This window comes from Dama dama, chromosome 18 (genome assembly GCF_033118175.1).
Source record: "Dama dama isolate Ldn47 chromosome 18, ASM3311817v1, whole genome shotgun sequence".
Lineage (NCBI taxonomy): Eukaryota > Metazoa > Chordata > Mammalia > Artiodactyla > Cervidae > Dama > Dama dama.
The window spans coordinates 80,150,462-80,168,115 of record NC_083698.1 but is presented as its reverse complement, the minus strand read 5'-3'; positions in this window follow the sequence as shown (position 1 = coordinate 80,168,115).

The window sequence follows — 17,654 nt, the reverse complement described above, 5'->3', positions numbered from 1 at the left end:
AGAACTATGTAGTTCTAACAGATTATTCTCTGAGAAGGGGATGGCAACCCACTCAGTATTCTTGCCTGGAGAATCCCATAGACAGAGGGGCCTGGTGGGCTACAGTCCATGAGGTCTCAGAGTCAGACATGACTGAAGCGACTTAGCACAACAGATTATTCTAGGCTGGTTCTATCTTCCGATGGTTACACATAACACATAATTATTTTCAAAGAAAGTACGAGAGGTATAAAATTACTCTGTATAAAATTACTCTATTTTACACCTAACACCTGTACATAAATTTATATAGATAGAATGTATCTGAGAAAAGCTATAAAATACTGATAAAAATAAAAGAATGAAATAAATGGAGAGGATGTATGTTTATGCATCAGATAATTCAATATTGTTAAGATGTTAATTCTTTTCAATCTGATCTATAGATCCAATGCAATACCAATCCAAATTTCAGTAGGCTATTTTTCAGATACCAATAAACTAATTCTAAACTATATATGGAAAGAAAGTGTTTAGAATTGTCAAGACAATACTAAGGAAGAAAAACAAAGCTGCATAACTCACAGTACTCTAAAATTTAATATAAAACTACAATAATAGACATAGTGTTTTTTTGTGGAAATAAGTTACACAGATAAAGGGAACAGAACAGAGAACCCAGAAATAGAGCTGCAAAAATGCAGTCAACCAATTTTTGACAGAGGCAAAAATGAAATTCAATAGAGAAAGGAAAGCCTTCAAAGAACAATGATGAAACACTTGAATAGCCATTTCAAAAAGAAAATTTAGCATAGATTATATCTTAAATAAAATCCCTCAATGTGGATCATGTATTTATTTATATGTTGAAAAAATATAAAATTTTTAAAGAAAACATAGGTGAAATTTTGTGACCTTGGATTTGGTGATGAGTTTTTAGATACAATTATAAAAGCATAATCCATGAATGAAAAAATTGGCAAGTTGGAATTCATTAAAATTCAAATCCTTTACTCTATGAAAAATACTGTTAAAATAATGGAAAGATAAGTCACCACTTGGAGAAATATTTGGAAATCACATATTGGATTTGTATCCAAAATATACAATGAGATCTTAAAAGTCAACGATAAATTAAAAATACATAAATGATACCACAGCACAGGAAAATATATGGGTATAAGCATATAAAAATAAACGACATCATTTGGCTTCAGTGAACTGCAAATTCAAATAACTATTTATCAATCATTACTATTGGAATTGGAAAACTACAGAAATAATCCTCACAGTATCAACCACTGTTGATATAGCATTCACAATTCTCCATATTCACCCAACTGATTCTAAAACATATGCCCACATAAAAACATGGTTGTGGATGTTGTGGCAGCCATATTCTTAATTACAAAAAAAATGGAAGCAATTAAAATGGCCTTTTAGGACAATCCATAGGATGGACAAATAAGTTGTGGAGGAAAAAAATTAAGCAAACAATGGAATATTATCCAGCAGGTAAAAATGCACTGGCATTAGACTATGAACTCCGTCAACAGATTAGTGATTTCCAGGTAATGGGTGGTGTGTAAGTTGAATGGGTGAAGCACAGGTGATTTTTTTTGGAGGTGGTGAAACTGTCACTTGACATTGTAATGATGGGTACTCAACACTATGCCTTTTTCAAAACCCATAGAATATTATAGCACACAGACTTGAATTATAGTGTATACACATTTTATAAAGTCTTCTAGGACACAAAAAGATCCCAGAGTAGAATGCACCTGAGACAAATGCATCTTGCTACAGAGTAGAAGTTTTATATAACCTCATCTAAGAGGGTAGGCTGAAATGATGCTGACCTAAGTAACTTTGGATTGTGGTGTCCCAGGGACAAATGAAAAAGGTGAAAAAGAAGGGTGCTGAAATGCAAGAACAGGAAAGGGGGAAAAAAAAAAAAAGACCCTTATGTCCTTCTCTCCCTCATGTTGAAACTATTGAAGAAGTTTTAGGGCCCCCTGGAGAAATATTGAGTAGAGCACTTTCACAGTATCATCTTTTAGGATTTGAAATATCTCAACTGGAATTCCATCACCTGCACTAGCTTTGTTCGTAGTGATGCTTCCTAAGGCCCACTTGACTTCACACTCCAGAATGTTGGGCTCTAGGTTGGTGATCACATCATCACAATTATCTGGGTCATGAAGATTTTTTTTGGTATAGTTCTTCTGTGTATTATTGCCACCTCTTGTTAATATCTTCTGCTTCTGTTAGGTCCATAACATTTCTGTCTTTTATTGTACCCATTTTTGAATGAAATGTTCCCTTGGTATCTCTAATTTTCTTGACGAGATCTCTAGACTTTCCATTCTACTGTTTTCCTTTATTTCTTTGCATTGATCATTGAGGAAGGCTTTCTTATCTCTCCTTGCTAATCTTTGGAATTCTGCATTCAAAGGGGTATATCTTTCCTTTTCTTCTTTGCCTTTCACTTCTCGTCTTTTCACAGCTATTTATAATGCCTCCTTAGACAACCATTATGCTTTGCCTTTCTTTTTCTTGGGGATGGTCTTGATCCCTGTCTTCTGTACAGTGTCACAAACCTCCGTCCATAGTCCATAGTTCTTCAGGCAGGCATAGCTCTTCTGTCTATCAGATCTAATCCCTTGAATCTATTTGTCACTTACACTGTATAATCGTAAGGGATTTGATTTAGATCATACCTGAATGGTCTACTGGTTTTCCCTACTTTCTTCAATTTAAGTCTGAATTTGGCAATAAGGAATTCATGATCTGAGCCACAGTCAGCTCCTGGTCTTGTTTTTGCTGACTGTATAGAACTTGTCCATCTTTGTCTGCAAAGAATATAATCAGTCTGATTTCGGTGTTGACCATCTGGTGATGTCCATGTGTGACTCTTCTCTCATGTTGTTGCAAGAGGGTGTTTGCTATGACCATTGTGTTCTCTTGGCAAAATTCCATCAGCCTTTGCCCTGATTCATTCTGTACTCCAAGGCCAAATTTGCCTGTTACTCCAGGAGTTTCTCGACTCCCTATTTTTGTATTCCAGTCCCCTATAATGAAAAGGACATCTTTTCTTGGTGTTAGTTCTAGAAGGTCTTGTAGGTCCTCAAAGAACCACTCAACTTCAGCTTCTTCAGCATTACTGGTTGGGGCATAGACTTTGATTACTGTGATATTTAAATGGCTTGCCTTCGAAACGAACAGAGATCATTCTGTCGCTTTTGAGATTGCATTCAAGTACTGCATTTCAGTCTTTTGTTTACTATGATGGCTACTCCATTTTTTCTAAGAGATTCTTGCCCACAGTAGCAGATATAATGGTCATCTGAGTTAAATTCATCCATTCCAGTCCATTTTAGTTTGCTGATTACTAAAATGTCCATGTTCACTCTTGTGGTCTCCTATTTGACCACTTCCAATTTGCCTTGATTCATGGACCTAACATTCCAGGTTCCTATGCAATATTGCTCTTTATAGCATGGGACTTTACTTCCACTGCAAGTCACACCCACAATCAGGTGTTGTTTTTGCTTTGGCTCTGTCTTCCTACTTTCTCAAGTTACTTCTCCACTGATCTCCAGTAGCATATTGGGTACCTACCGACCTGGGGAGTTCATCTTTCGGTTTCCTATATTTTTGCCTTTTCATCCTGTTCTTGGGGTTCTCAAGGCAAGAATGCCGAAGTGGTTTGCCATTCCTTTCTCCAGGGGATAACGTTTTGTCAGAACTCTCCACCATGACCCGTCCATCTTGGGAGGCCCTACATGGCATGGCTCATAGTTTCATTCAGTTAGATAAGGCTGTGGTCCATGTGATCGATTGGAAAAGGTCAGTTTTCATTCCAATCCCAAAGAAAGGCAATGCCAAAGAACGCTCAAAGTGCTGCACAATTGCATTCCTCTCACACGCTAGTAAAGTAATGCTCAAAATTCTCCAAGCCAGGCTTCAACAGTTCGTGAACCGTGAACTTCCAGATGTTTAAGCTGGTCTTAGAGAAGGCAGAGAAACCAGAGATCAAATGGCTAATATCCATTAGATCATTGAAAAAATAATAGAGTTCCAGAAAATTATCTACTTCTGCCTTATTGACTATGCCAAAGCCTTTGATTGTGTGGACCACAACAAACTCTGGAAACTTCTTAAAGAGATGGGAATACCAGACCACCTGACCTGCCTCTTGAGAAATCTGTATGCAGGTCAGGAAGCAACAATTAGAACTGGACATGGAACAACAGATTGGTTCCAAATTGGGAAAATAGTATGGCAAGGCTGTATATTGTCACCCTGCTTATTTAACTTTTATGCAGAGTACATCATGAGAAATGCTGGACTAGAGGAAGCACAAGCTGGAATCAAGATTGTTGGGAGAAGTACCAATAACCTAAATATGCAGATGACACCACCCTTATCGCAGAAAGTGAAGAAAGAAAGGGCCTCTTGATGAAAGTGAAAGAGGAGGGTGAAAAAGTTGGCTTAAAGCTCAACATTTAGAAAACTAAGATCATGGCATCTGGTCCCATCACTTCATCGCAAATAGATGGGGAAACAGTGGAAACAGTGGCAGACTTTATTTTTTTGGGCTCCAAAATCCTGCAGATGGTGATTGCAGCCATGAAATTAAAAGACACTTGCTCCTTGGAAGAAAAGTTATGACCAACCTAGAAAGCATATTGAAAAGCAGAGACATTACTTTGCCGACAAAAGTCCATCTAGTCAAAGCTATGCTTTTTTCCAGTAGTCATGTATGGATGTGAGAGTTGGACTATAAAGAAAGCTGCACGCCAAAGAATTGATGCTTTTGAACTGTGGTGTTGGAGAAGACTCTTGAGAGTCCCTTGGACTGCAAGGAGATCCAACCAGTCCATCCTAAAGGAAATCAGTCCTGAATAATCATTGGAAGGACTGATACTGAAGCTGAAACTCCAATACTTTGGCCACCTGATGCGAAGAGCTGACTCATTGGAAAAGACCCTGGTGATGGCAAAGATTGAAGGCGGGAGAAGGGGACGGCAGAGGATGAGATGGCTGGATGGCATCACTGACTCAATGGACATGAATTTGGATAAACTCCAGGAGTTGGTGATGGACAGGGAGTCTTGGCGTGCTGCAGTCCATGGGGTCACAGAGAGTTGGACAGGACTGAGTGACTGAACTGAACTGAATTGAACTGAATAGTAACCTGTGTTCCATCCTGCTCCATATATGGAGAAGGTATTTGCCTTACTCTTCCTCCACCCAGTATATGTGCCTCATCCAATCAGCAGAAGACCTGCAAGATCCCTATCCCATTCCTTGTACCCTGGCTATAAAAATGGAACAACGACCCATGTTCAACATCGACTTGCTCAATGTTCGCTTGCCCTATCAGGAAGCTAGCCTGCTTGATGGCAGCAAATCTCCCCTCTCCCACTCTAATAAACTGTATTCTCCTTTCATTCTGCCTCGTGTCTGGAAATTCTTTTCTAACCTATGCATGGACCATGACAGAAATGAGTGGGACATATACTAAATGATCTTAGGGAATCTTGTAGTGCCCAAAATAAGGAAGTGCTAAAAAAATTTCAAAAAAGCACTGTTATGGAGTTATGTCAAGGGGCATGGGACTCAACTGATGGACAAAGTTAGAACAATTTTAGCAACAAAACAAATAACACACAAATAGATTACAACCCAAAGTATAAACCAAATATCATTGAGACCATACTGAAAGAAATAAATGATTGAATAAATAAGTAAATGGGGAAGAGAAACAAATATCCTTTGGATAAGAATTCCAAATAATTTATGTAGATATACTTCCTTTAATGAGATAAAGCATAACATACTTTTTATGTGTGAGGTGCTCATTGTGACTTCGTCCCAAAAAATGCAATTTTGAAAGAGTGGAAAAAAGCATGACTTCAAACTGAAGAAATCTGGCAAAAACTACCTCAGTCAGGTGATCAAGTTTATATCTGTACATCTAAAACTCTCCTAAAATAAGAAGCAAATAGAGATGCCACCGATTTCTCTTTCTCCTATATTCTACTTGTGCCTGGTGAAAGATATTCAGATGCAGATCTTCCATATCAGCATGACTGTACTGTAGATACAATTGATGTTCGTGACTTCTTTTGTAAGGCATTGCCTGAAACTGTGCTCTCATTTTTAACTGCTTGATTTAATCTTCATGGAACAATCCCTCAGGTAGAACTTTGGCCTAAGTACATTACCTGATTAAACAAGATCTGCACTATAGGGGTTCTTACCCTTTAGCTGTCTGGAGCTCAACCCCTTTATTTTTAAAGTCAGAGTGAAGTCTCACTGGCCATTTATTCTCTTCAAATCATAAACTGTCATAAGTGGGGCTAGGAGGGAATCTGTGAGATAGTAAATGGATCCTGTTCTGAACTGCTACATTTGAATTTATTATACTACAGTAAAAAATTTAATGTCATTCAAGTTATGTCTTACTATTATTCAAATTAAGTATGTATCTTTCAATAGGGTTTATAAGAACTGTGATTTTCTTCTTAAATATATTTCTTAATTATTTAAGACTAATGAAAATGAAATGTTATTATCTCAATTTCTAGATTGTTTGTGTTGTTGTTTAGTTACTCAGTCATGTCTGACAGAATTTGCCATCCATGGACTGTAGCCCACCAGGCTCCTCTTTCCATGGGATTTCCCAGGCAAGAAAACTGGAGTGGGTTGTCATTTCCTTCTCCAGGGATTTTTCTGACCCAGAGATTGAAGCCCTGGTCTCCTGAAATGTAGGCAGATTCTTTACCACTGAGCTACTGGGGAAGCCCAGACTTCTGGTTTGCTAATTACTAAATGTTAGGGCTTGTGTGCTGGAAGTATGCTGGGAGAACATGTCTTTCATATTTCTAGGATGTAATTTCCTGAAATACGACTAACCCATTGTGAAAGTCACTCAGTCGTATCCAACTCTTTGTGAAACCATGAATTATACAGTCCATGGAGTTCTCCAGGCCAGAATATTGGAGTGGGTAGTCTTTCCCTTCTCCAGGGGATCTTCCCAACCCAGGAACTGAACTCAGGTCTCCTGCACTGCAGGCAGATTCTTTACCAGCTGAGCCATGAGGGAAGCCCAAGAATACTGGAGTGGGTAGCCTATCCCTTCTCCAGCAGATCTTCCCGACCCAGGAATCGAACTGGGGTCTCTGGCATTGCAGGCAAATTCTTTACCAACTGAGCTATCAGGGAAGCTCTGCTAACCCATTGTCCCATCCTTATTATTTCATTACACAGGTAGAATGAATTACTTGATCACTGAATATTGGAAATAACTGGCATGTGTAACTCAGATCTCTCCATCCTCCTACCATTTAGGAGTTTGACACATATAGAAAAGATTTATTCTTATCAACTCAAGTTTAACAGAGACAGATGTTTATGTAGAGAGCTTAGTCATTGACCACTGGTACCTAAATGTATAGGGAAGTTTATCTAATTTTAGGTTTCAACATTAGCATGTCTATTTTTTGTATATCTAAACTTCATTCTTTAATATCAGCATTTTAAATAAAATAAATGTACTTAGTTTTCCATTTTGTCAATATCAGTTGATTCCAAATCAAGATGAATAACAAAGGTGTGATATTAATCATGCCTTCAGATTAGGAAAAAAAACATGGATTTGTGCTCCTTCATTTTTTAAATGCATTTTTAGTTATCCTGTTCTTTAGAAATGAGGTCCTAATGATAGGTGACTTAGTGTTTGTGGTAGCTGGAAGGCACAACAGACCATGATCTAAGGCTGAATTTATTCACCCAGTGACTGCCCAGACACAAGAAGGAAGATTCTCTCCTCTCTGATCTTCATGCCATCTTTCAGGTCTAGAGCCAGGGAGAGGAAGGCAGCAAATTTGTGGTGCTTCTCTCCATTCCAGTATGCCAAGAGACCAGAGACAGGAAGAAAAATTCACTCTGAGGGCACCGTTTAGACAGAATTTGTTCCCTTCTGATTGTCTGGGCCTTTAACTCATACTCACATTTTTATTTGTATCAGAGTGAAGAGGGGGAAAAAATGCCTGCACTTATTACTCCTAAGAGATCCCAGTAAGCTCTGAGTTCTCACTCACACACTGCAGGTCTAGCACAGTGACCTGCTGGGGAAAGGCTGCTTTCCTGGGAGATGTAGCTGAGGTGAAGTTAAAAATGAAGAGAAAGTAAGAAATACTTCAACTGCTGTGTATGTACTGTCATGTCCGACTCTTTGCAACCCATGGACTATAGCCCGCCAGGCTCTTCTGTCCATGGGGTCCTTCAGGCAAGAATACTGGAGTGGGTTGCCATTTCCTTCTCCAGAGAATCTTCCCGACCCAGGAATCAAACCCGCACCGCTTGTGTTGGCAGGTGATTCTTTACCACTGCGCCACCTGGGAAGACCCACTTCAGCTGCTTCCTTCACAGAATCCTCTCCTTTCCCTCACTGCATTTTACTTCCGTTAAAACAAATTGTTATTTTTTTATGAAACCTGGTCATAATAATGGCCTATGACTTCTCAGTGAAGGTGGAGGGCTGCAAGGGAATGGAGCATTGAAACAATTAGAAGAGTAAGGAAGCCCCCTAGTCAGACTGACACCATTTTATTTTTCTTATCTCTATCAGGCATTTATAAACAGACACTTAAGATTCTGTTCATAGGATGACTATTTGCCTAAAAGTTCCCATTTTATCCCCAAATAAGTCAATTAGTACCTGCTAATTGTTTTTAGCACATTTTAAAATTTCTTAAGTGTTCTTGTTTGGAAGATAGATTAATAGTCACCTTAAATACAGAGGATTTTACTTAATTGTTTCTTAACAATTAAAGTGTAGGGAGAAATAATAATGGTAGTAGACATTGATTTTTTTTTTTTTGCAATTAACCTTTAGCTAAAACATTCTGAATATATTTGTTAAATCAATTGTGGGGCAGCAGTTGTATTTTGACCAAAAGTTTAATGTATGACTTATATTTGGGCTTACAGTATATACAATTTCTGCATTCATAATTAGTAATATTTAAAATGTATGTAGTCACAATCCTTGTTATATACTTCATATTAATATTCATTTTTGCTAGATCCACAAAGTTGAGTTTTTCTTAGCACATTTATAATCATTATTTTGATCCTTACTTTGTTATTAAGGGCTGTGTGACAGCCTGTACATTCTTATCTTCTCAAAACAAACCTAAGAAAATATTTTATCATTATTTTCATGTTACAGGTTGAAAGATTATAGATAAACTCTGAACTACCATCTTTGCGTATTCATCCTCCCTGAGAAATCTCCAGAAACTATGGAGCCTGGTGAGCAACTCATGCTCTGCATTCCCCACCTTGCAAAATTCCAACCTCTGTATCCATGTGTCTAATCCAGCACCTAAGACTCCTTTCTCTGACAAATCTGAACTGTTTTTCTCTTTTTGGACTCTCCTGACTGTGCTGATGCTTCCTGTATGCTCAATCTCTTGACTTAAGCTCTTCCCATTTGTGGGCATAGCTGAAATTCAACTCTTCTCTACCTCTCTCCTCTCCTCCCCAGTGTTGTTGAACAGTCTCTGGATCTTTCTCCCCATACAAAGTGTATGCTCCATTAGCTACAGTATTCCTCTCTTTTCCTTGTCTCATCAGAATATGGAATATCTTGTAGAAAACTAGGTCAGGCTTAAGAAATATACTTGAATAAAGTTTGAACAACCATAGGAAATACAAAGTGTCCACTCCTGATTACCAATGCCCCCATAATGAAATAGAATTTGTCACAGTTCTTGAGTTTTACATTTCTGTTATTCCAAATCTGCAATGAATAATATTTTTCCAATTCTCATAAAGACACGTTGGAGCAGGCTGGATGAATACTCTCCTTCATCCTAATTACTGTGAACAGGGTAATTGATTGTTGAATCCTTGTACATTTGTCTGGAGCTCCATGTATAGATGATCTCTCAGTTCAGTTCAGTTTGGTTGCTCAGTGTGTGACGGCAGCCCCATGGACTGCAGCACACTAGGCTCCCTGTCCATCACCCACTCCAAGAGCTTGCTCAAATTCACGTCCATCAAGTTGGTGATGCCATCCAACCATCTCATCCTCTGTTGTCCCCTCCTCTTCTTCGGGGTAGGGCTAAACAGATAGCTCACTATCTGCTTGGTACTAAATGAGCACAGAGGAATTGTCAATTTTATCTAACCATTTATATTTCCTTTCTAATTCTTAGCCAAAGATCTTTCTTCCTCTATCATTAAGGACATCTACACATTAGGGGAGAGATGTCATAAAGCTCTCTTTGCTAGAATTAAAAACCCATTTCCAATTGTCACTATATTTATTACTTTTCATTGCTGGATAACAATAACAAATTTAGCCTCTTGAAATGACACTCGTTTATCAGTATCTGTTCCTGTAGGACAGAAGTCCAGCACAGCATGGTTAGATTCTTTGACAAGGATCTAAGGAGGCTGAAATCAAGGTGTCAGCTGGGTCTACTGTTCTCATCTGGGGCGCTGGCTCCTGTTCCACAATCACTGTTTATAAGCAGAATTCACTCCCTTCTAACATTTTCCACGGGGTCCTCTCCATCTTCAAGTAGGCAACAGTGGGTCCTTTTCACACTTAGAATCTCTTTGATATCCCCTTCTATTATAGCTCCCTGATTTCTTTTCTTTCTTCTTCTTCTTTTTTTTTTTTTTTTGGCTTTCTCTTCTTCCTATTGAAGATGACATACAGATGTGTGCTCGACTGCTAACTCATGTCTGACTCTTTGCAGCTCCGTGGTCTGTAGCCTGCTAGGCTCCTCTGTCCATGGCATTCCCCAGGAAAGAATAGGAGTAGGTTGCCATTTCCTTCTCCAGAGTATCTTCTGGACCCAGGGATTGAACCCATGTCTCCTGCACTGCAGGTAGACTCTTTACCGCTGAGCCACCAGGAAGTCTGAAATAGATAATCTATATAGCTATATAATCTGGGAAACTTTTCTCTTTTAAGGCCAGTGGATTAGTAACTTTCTTTATATATTCAAACTTTCTTGTATAATGTAACATACTGTAACTATGGGAGTGGCATTCGGGGTGTAGATAAGGGGCAAAATCCTGCCTATCACACTAAAATAGGAAAGGGTGTCCTCAACAGGAAAAAAAATGATTTTATGAATTAAGCATAAAGTGAAATTGATAAAAAAAATATAGCATGAGAAATTAAAGGACACTTGCTCCTTGGAATACAAGTTATGACAAACTATACCGCATATTAAAAAGCAGACACATCTGCTGACAAAGGTCCATAGAGTCAAAGCTATGGGTTTTACAACAGTCATGTATGCATGTGAGAGTTGGACCATAAAGGCTGAGCACCCAAGAACTGTAGTGCTGAAGACTCTTGAGAGTCCCTTGGACAGCCAGGAGATCCAACCATTCCATCCTAAAGGAAATCAACCCTGGATAGTCATTGGAAGGACTTATGCTGAAGCTCAAGCTCCAATACTTTGGCCACTTGGTGTGAAGAGCCAACTCACTGGAAAAGACCCTGATTCTGGGAAAGATTGAGGGCATGAGGAGAAGGGGGCAACAGAAGATGAGATAGTTTTATGGCATCATTGACTCAATGGACAGGAGTTGGAGCAAACTCTGAGAGATAGTGAAGGGCAAGGAAGCCTGGCATGCTGTGGTTCATGGGGGTCACAAAAAATCAAACACTTAGTGAGTGAACAACAAGAATAAACCATGAGAAATATAATAGCTTCCCTGGAGCTAATAAAGTGGGGGGGAGTATTATTTGTAGACTGTACTCACCTTCCCTTTGGACTTTTCAAAATTATCACCCATATGAAGCATAAAGCCTTTCTGAAATTCCCTCTTTCTTTTTCTCTTTTCCCACCTCCTTCTTTCCCTCTACCTTTCTTTAATCTCTCTTTCATGCTTAGACTTATTTTAGAGGAAACTAGGCATCAAATTAATGTTTATTAATGTCTTTATTCATTTATTTATTCAACAAGTATATCTTATTATTTTAATTAAGGTTTTCTTTGTGTGTGTTTCAAAAGCATTACTACCAGGTTTTCAGAAGCTTTACAAGAAATTGGTCACTATTTGGAATTCCCATCTCTCCTGCCCTCAGATTTTACTTTCCTAATAAACAAGGCTATGTACTAGCTAGCCTCCAAAATACTTAAAATGTGCACTTCTTCATGATTCCAGCAACTTATCTGATCAATTTCTTAGAGTTAAGACTAAATTTAAGGGAATGTGCATTGGAATCACCTCCAGGTTTCAGATTGCTTTTCTGAAGGGTTTTATAGCCAGAATCGTATAGATTATGTTTGTAAGGGATGTGAGAGAGTAAGTCAACTTCTCTTGATTAGATCTCATATTTTTACATTTTTAATAGTATAAGCTGAAAAGAGAAGATATATTCAACTAATAATCTATTAAAAGAAACATATGTAAGTGTCCTAAATATAGAGACTAATAACAAGTGTCAAAAGAAAAACAATAGTTATATCGGACTTCCTTAAAATTAAAAATCTTGTGCCTCCAAGAACACAATTAGAAAAGTTAAATACACACACACACACACACACACACACGCAGAATGGGAGAAAATATATCCAAGCAATGTACCCAACAAGAGGGCTTTCTTAGTGCCTCAGTGGTAAGGAATCTGCCTGCCAACACAGGAGACACAGGTTCAATCCAGAGAGGTTCCGCATAACACTGAAGCCTCCGCAGCCCAGAGCCTGTGATCTGCAACAAGAGAAGCTATTGTAATGCGAGGCCTTCTCACCACAACTAGAGGGTAGCCCTGCTTGCCACAACTAGAGAAAAGCCCACACAGCGACAAAGACCCAAGATAGACAGAAGTAGTAATAAAATAACTAAATGAAATATAGAACCAGTAAGGGATTTGTATATCACTGCTTCCATTTCTGTTGTTTCTGGCATATTTGTTTTGAGAAGTAAAGCAGATGTTACTTAGACCTTAGCTCTATGCTCCTATACATTCAATCAGGGAGATATAACTTAGGTAAAAACACAGGTAATAAAACCAAAAACCCCATTTCGTATATTTGGTTTCCTTATGTCTTTATGCTTCATAATAATTCTGAGGAACACAGAAGGGCAGTACAGCATTATGTTATTTCTGAGTTCTCTGATAATGCCAACATTTTAACAACAAGACTTCCAACAATTACCTGCCAGTTGTGGAATCACTAGTAATTTTTGGGGGGGGATTTTTTCAAATCATTATAAACATAATATTCATGTACAACTTTTAGCATGAGCCAAACTACAGAGGTAGAAGAGCTACAAAAATTAAAGAGATGAACAATTTTAATGAGCCTTGACCTTATTCTCTCTAAAGTTTCATAGAAAATATATTCATAGAACTTAAAAAAGATATTTATAAAACATAATTTGAAGGTTATGTACCATACAATTGCACATTCATATTTCCAATTATTCTAATATGCATCTATTTTTATCATGATATATCTATATATATGTAGATGTTATATATATGCTTGCATCCATGTATATATGTGCATCCATATATATGTGTGTGTATATATGTATGGTCATAGCAAACACCCTCTTCCAACAACACAAGAGAAGACGCTACACATTGACATCACCAGGTGTGTGTGTGTGTGTGTGTGTGTGTGTGTATGCTTTATACCATATGCCACATTAGCTTAACTGTCCTTATAGAGATACATTTTCTTTTAACTCAGCAATTATTTATCTTCATTAAAACAAATAGCCATTTGAAATACCTCACTTCATTTACTTCCTAATAATGATTCTGCTATTCCCAATATTATACAATGCATCTTATATTAATTTGAAAGTGATTTTTTTCTTACAGCAGGAAGAATGTTTGTTTCCAATGAGAAGCTACATTTTCTAATTTCCAAAACATATTTGCCATAATTGCAGGAATGTTTTCCAAAGACTACTTTCACAAATCATGGTTGACCTTTGTGGTGGGTATTATACAGAAACTTTAAAATTCAAAGGTCAGAACCAAATTCAAACCAGCTTATTCAAGCCATGGAAAGAAAGAATTTGATAATAATTTTGGCTGTTAGGACTTGAGTTATGGTATGACTTGTATGCTAATTTTTGGCTGTGGCGTATTGATCTCATTTTCCAGCCTATCTTCACTATGAGGTGAATGTTGCCCAACATTTGTTCTAGTCTCAAATAGCCTAAATGCCTAGAAGAGAGAAGTTCTTTCCTATATTTAAGACAGACAGACAGACATTACAGGGAAGGCCTATTGCCTAGCTTTGATGTTATACTTTCCTTCATACTAACAGCAAGGCCAGCATGGATGGGCTGTGAAAACAGAAGGCGCTTCTGTGTGGTAGATATGGTTAGAGTTTGGGTCAAGCAAGGTCTCTGAAAGAAGGGGGCAGGTGTATCCAGAAAAGTCATTTGAAGTCATCAAAGCAGTCAGATGGCATTGAATTGACATCTACTAGAGCACATCTTTCATTCTCTTCACTCTCTTTTATCTTCAGTTTTTAAGTGTCAAAAAATAATTATTTTCCCTTTCACAACACATTGTTTCAGAAGTGTTATGAAGGCAATGAAAAGATCTGGGAAAAAGGTCCAGCTTGATTGGGGACTGAGAGACTTTTTTGAAACAAGGGGTTTAATGTGGGATTTAATAATATGAAAGATATTTGAAGAACAAAATAGACCTAGGAAATCAAATCCAGGAAACACGATATGACTAACCCTCATGGGGCTGATTGTATAAATATGAATATACTGATTGGACAGCACAATTGAATTAGCAGAATGAACTGAGGTTTGTAGGGAATTTTTCTATGAATTAGAATGACAGACAGATGGCTGCAATTGTCAGGTTAGAAATCAAATCTTGACCTCATGAGATCCACTTTACTCCTTAGAACATGTCTAGGGATTCTGCATATGCTGGGTAACATAGATGGTTACAAGACACAATCGAAATTTCAAAGGGAAAATAATACTTATCCGTTATTATGTACCTTTAAGTAAGGATTTATCACTTACTATGGGAGGACCATCATAGGTACTCTGTTGTAACAATGCAAGTCAAGCTCACATTGCTTCTTATTATAGTATAAAATGGCACTTTAAGAAAAATCTTGGGGTATAGTTGCAGCAGAGGTACATTTTTGTAAACTAACTGATGGTCTTTACAGTGAGTGTATATTATCAGACAATATGCATTTCAAAATGCAAGGACTGATACGTATGAAAAGAAAAGAGCCTGGGGCTAGAAAACCACTTCTCAGAGTTTTACTTTCACAGGTACTTTTCCCTTATTATTATTATTATTTTTTTTTTTTTTTCCTACCAGCCCTAAGTTAAAAAGGCACAGAATGAATGCTTGGCGGTTTGGAGTGCATTGTCTATTGTTTCTGAAGTACCATCTGGCACAGCAATCTAGACTGCAGAAAGCGCTTAATGACCATCCTGACTGATGGTTATAATGGATGCGTCTCTGCTACTCTTGCAAGATCTATGAGTAATTCTAGCCAGACGGATGACAGTCACAAATCTCAACAGAGTGTTTAGTTGTTTCCAACTTCCAAGACCTTTTAAGACTGTGAAATTTAGCAAAAGGAAGCAGACTGGTAAACAAAGTTAGAACATGTCCTCATGCATAATGAAATATTCAATAAACAGCAAAGGCACATTTTTGAGAGTTGAAATCTTGTTCAGAGCAGCACTGCTGCATGACTTCTTTGCAGGAAGCTAAAGTGAACAACTTGTTTGCTCATATTTCATGTACAGAAGCCAGCCTTGCCCTGAACTTTCTCAAATATTAGCACTTCTAACAGATTCTTTGTGTGAAGTAGGATGTTAATAGGGGCAAAAGTAGAAAGGAAACAAAGGGAACCAATTGGAGATAATAGCACAGTGTATGGTAAGACTCTTGAAACCATAGAAGTCATACTTGGATACTAATTATTACTTAAATACTTCTGACTTTAGTGTTTCCAGCCCAGAAGCCTCAGATTTGCAGAAACCAAAAAACTGATAGTTTCAAATGGATTCAGAAATGGCATAATGGAAATAAATACCTTATATTTTGTATACTTCACTTGGCATTGATAAATTGATTTTAGATCTTAAAAAGCTAATAAAAATTATGCCTAAATAGATGAACAAATCACTTTTTTATAAAAATTTTCTCTGGAATGATAACTGACATAATAAAGGGAAGCACCTTTATCATTTAATTGATATTTTCTAACCTCAGATAGTGCAACAAAACTGCATTTAAATACTTACAGTAAAAACATTGAATGAATATACTGATACTAGTCAAGTATGAAATGACTTATTTATATTTGTAGATAACAGTCTTCTATTCTTTCCTTCAAGGATGACCTTCTATAGCATGTACTAGGTCATGCACAAATTAAAAAGACATGGCTCTTGCCTTAAGAAAACAGTTTAGAAGATATGCAGCCTGAATTTTTTCCAGTCACATGGGCTAGATGAATACACTGAATCATCCATCTTCTCTAAAGATTTGTCATCATGACCAATGTTTAGTTTGCAGTGATCAAAATGGGCATATGGCCAGGGAAGAAAGTTTGCTGTCATTAGAGAGAGATTTGTTTTCAGATGTGCAAGTTATCTTTGCACTCTATTTTGGACTAATTTTCTTTATGACATACCCTAGAGAGAGTCACACAACAGAACTTTCTAATACAGGAAAGCCTGAAATTGGCTCAACTTGCAGGAGGCAACATCCAAATTGTACAGATGTTCTTAGAGCTGCTGTTTCAATTGGGAATGTCAGTCACTAAAAATTTTGATTAAGGTAACAGTCTTTGGTCACCCTAGCAATCTACTGAAGTTAAAATCACTTTCAAAGACTGTTTGTGAGTCTGGATACAGAGCTGGCTCTGTATTTCACACAACCACCCCTCCCCAACCCTGACCACATGCACCACCTGGTAAGATCCTAAAGAAGAGACTCCATGTCTTATTCATTAACTTTGTATTTGAGGCATTGAGCAGAGTATCTAAATTGGAAGGGTAGTACATCATGATTAAGTCCAATCTGAGGATAGACTATAATATGAATGAGGCAGAATCTATGGTTAGAAATTTACTCACACAGGATTATATAAATTACATGTGTATCTCTTTTCTTCTTCTGTATAGAATTCTAAGGCAAGTCATTTTATCACTGGTTGATTTCCACATACAGCAGTTCACATCATGTCAGAATATAATAATTACTAAATAATAATTATTATAAGTATGTTCCACATATATAAATTTTATATTTTCTAAGATGACACATTTAGGATGATTCTATATTTGTACTTAACTAAGTTTTTGTTTTAGTTTTAAGTTTTACAATAGTTCTGCTTTTCTCTAGGTTTGCATCTCTTGCACATGCATGTTTGAAAAATGTTTGTGTGTTAGGATTCAAAGACATCTATGTTTTTGATTGCCCTAAAAATTTAATATTTTGTCATAAAATTTATTATAATGCTATATGTTCACACTTCATTTATCCCACAGTTTAGACTATAAGATTGCATTAAGATTTCTTTAATTTAAAAATATTATCAAACTATTATATGTGTCTCAAAATTTACGTATACTCTTCTTACTTATTAATATAATCTGAGTACTGAGTA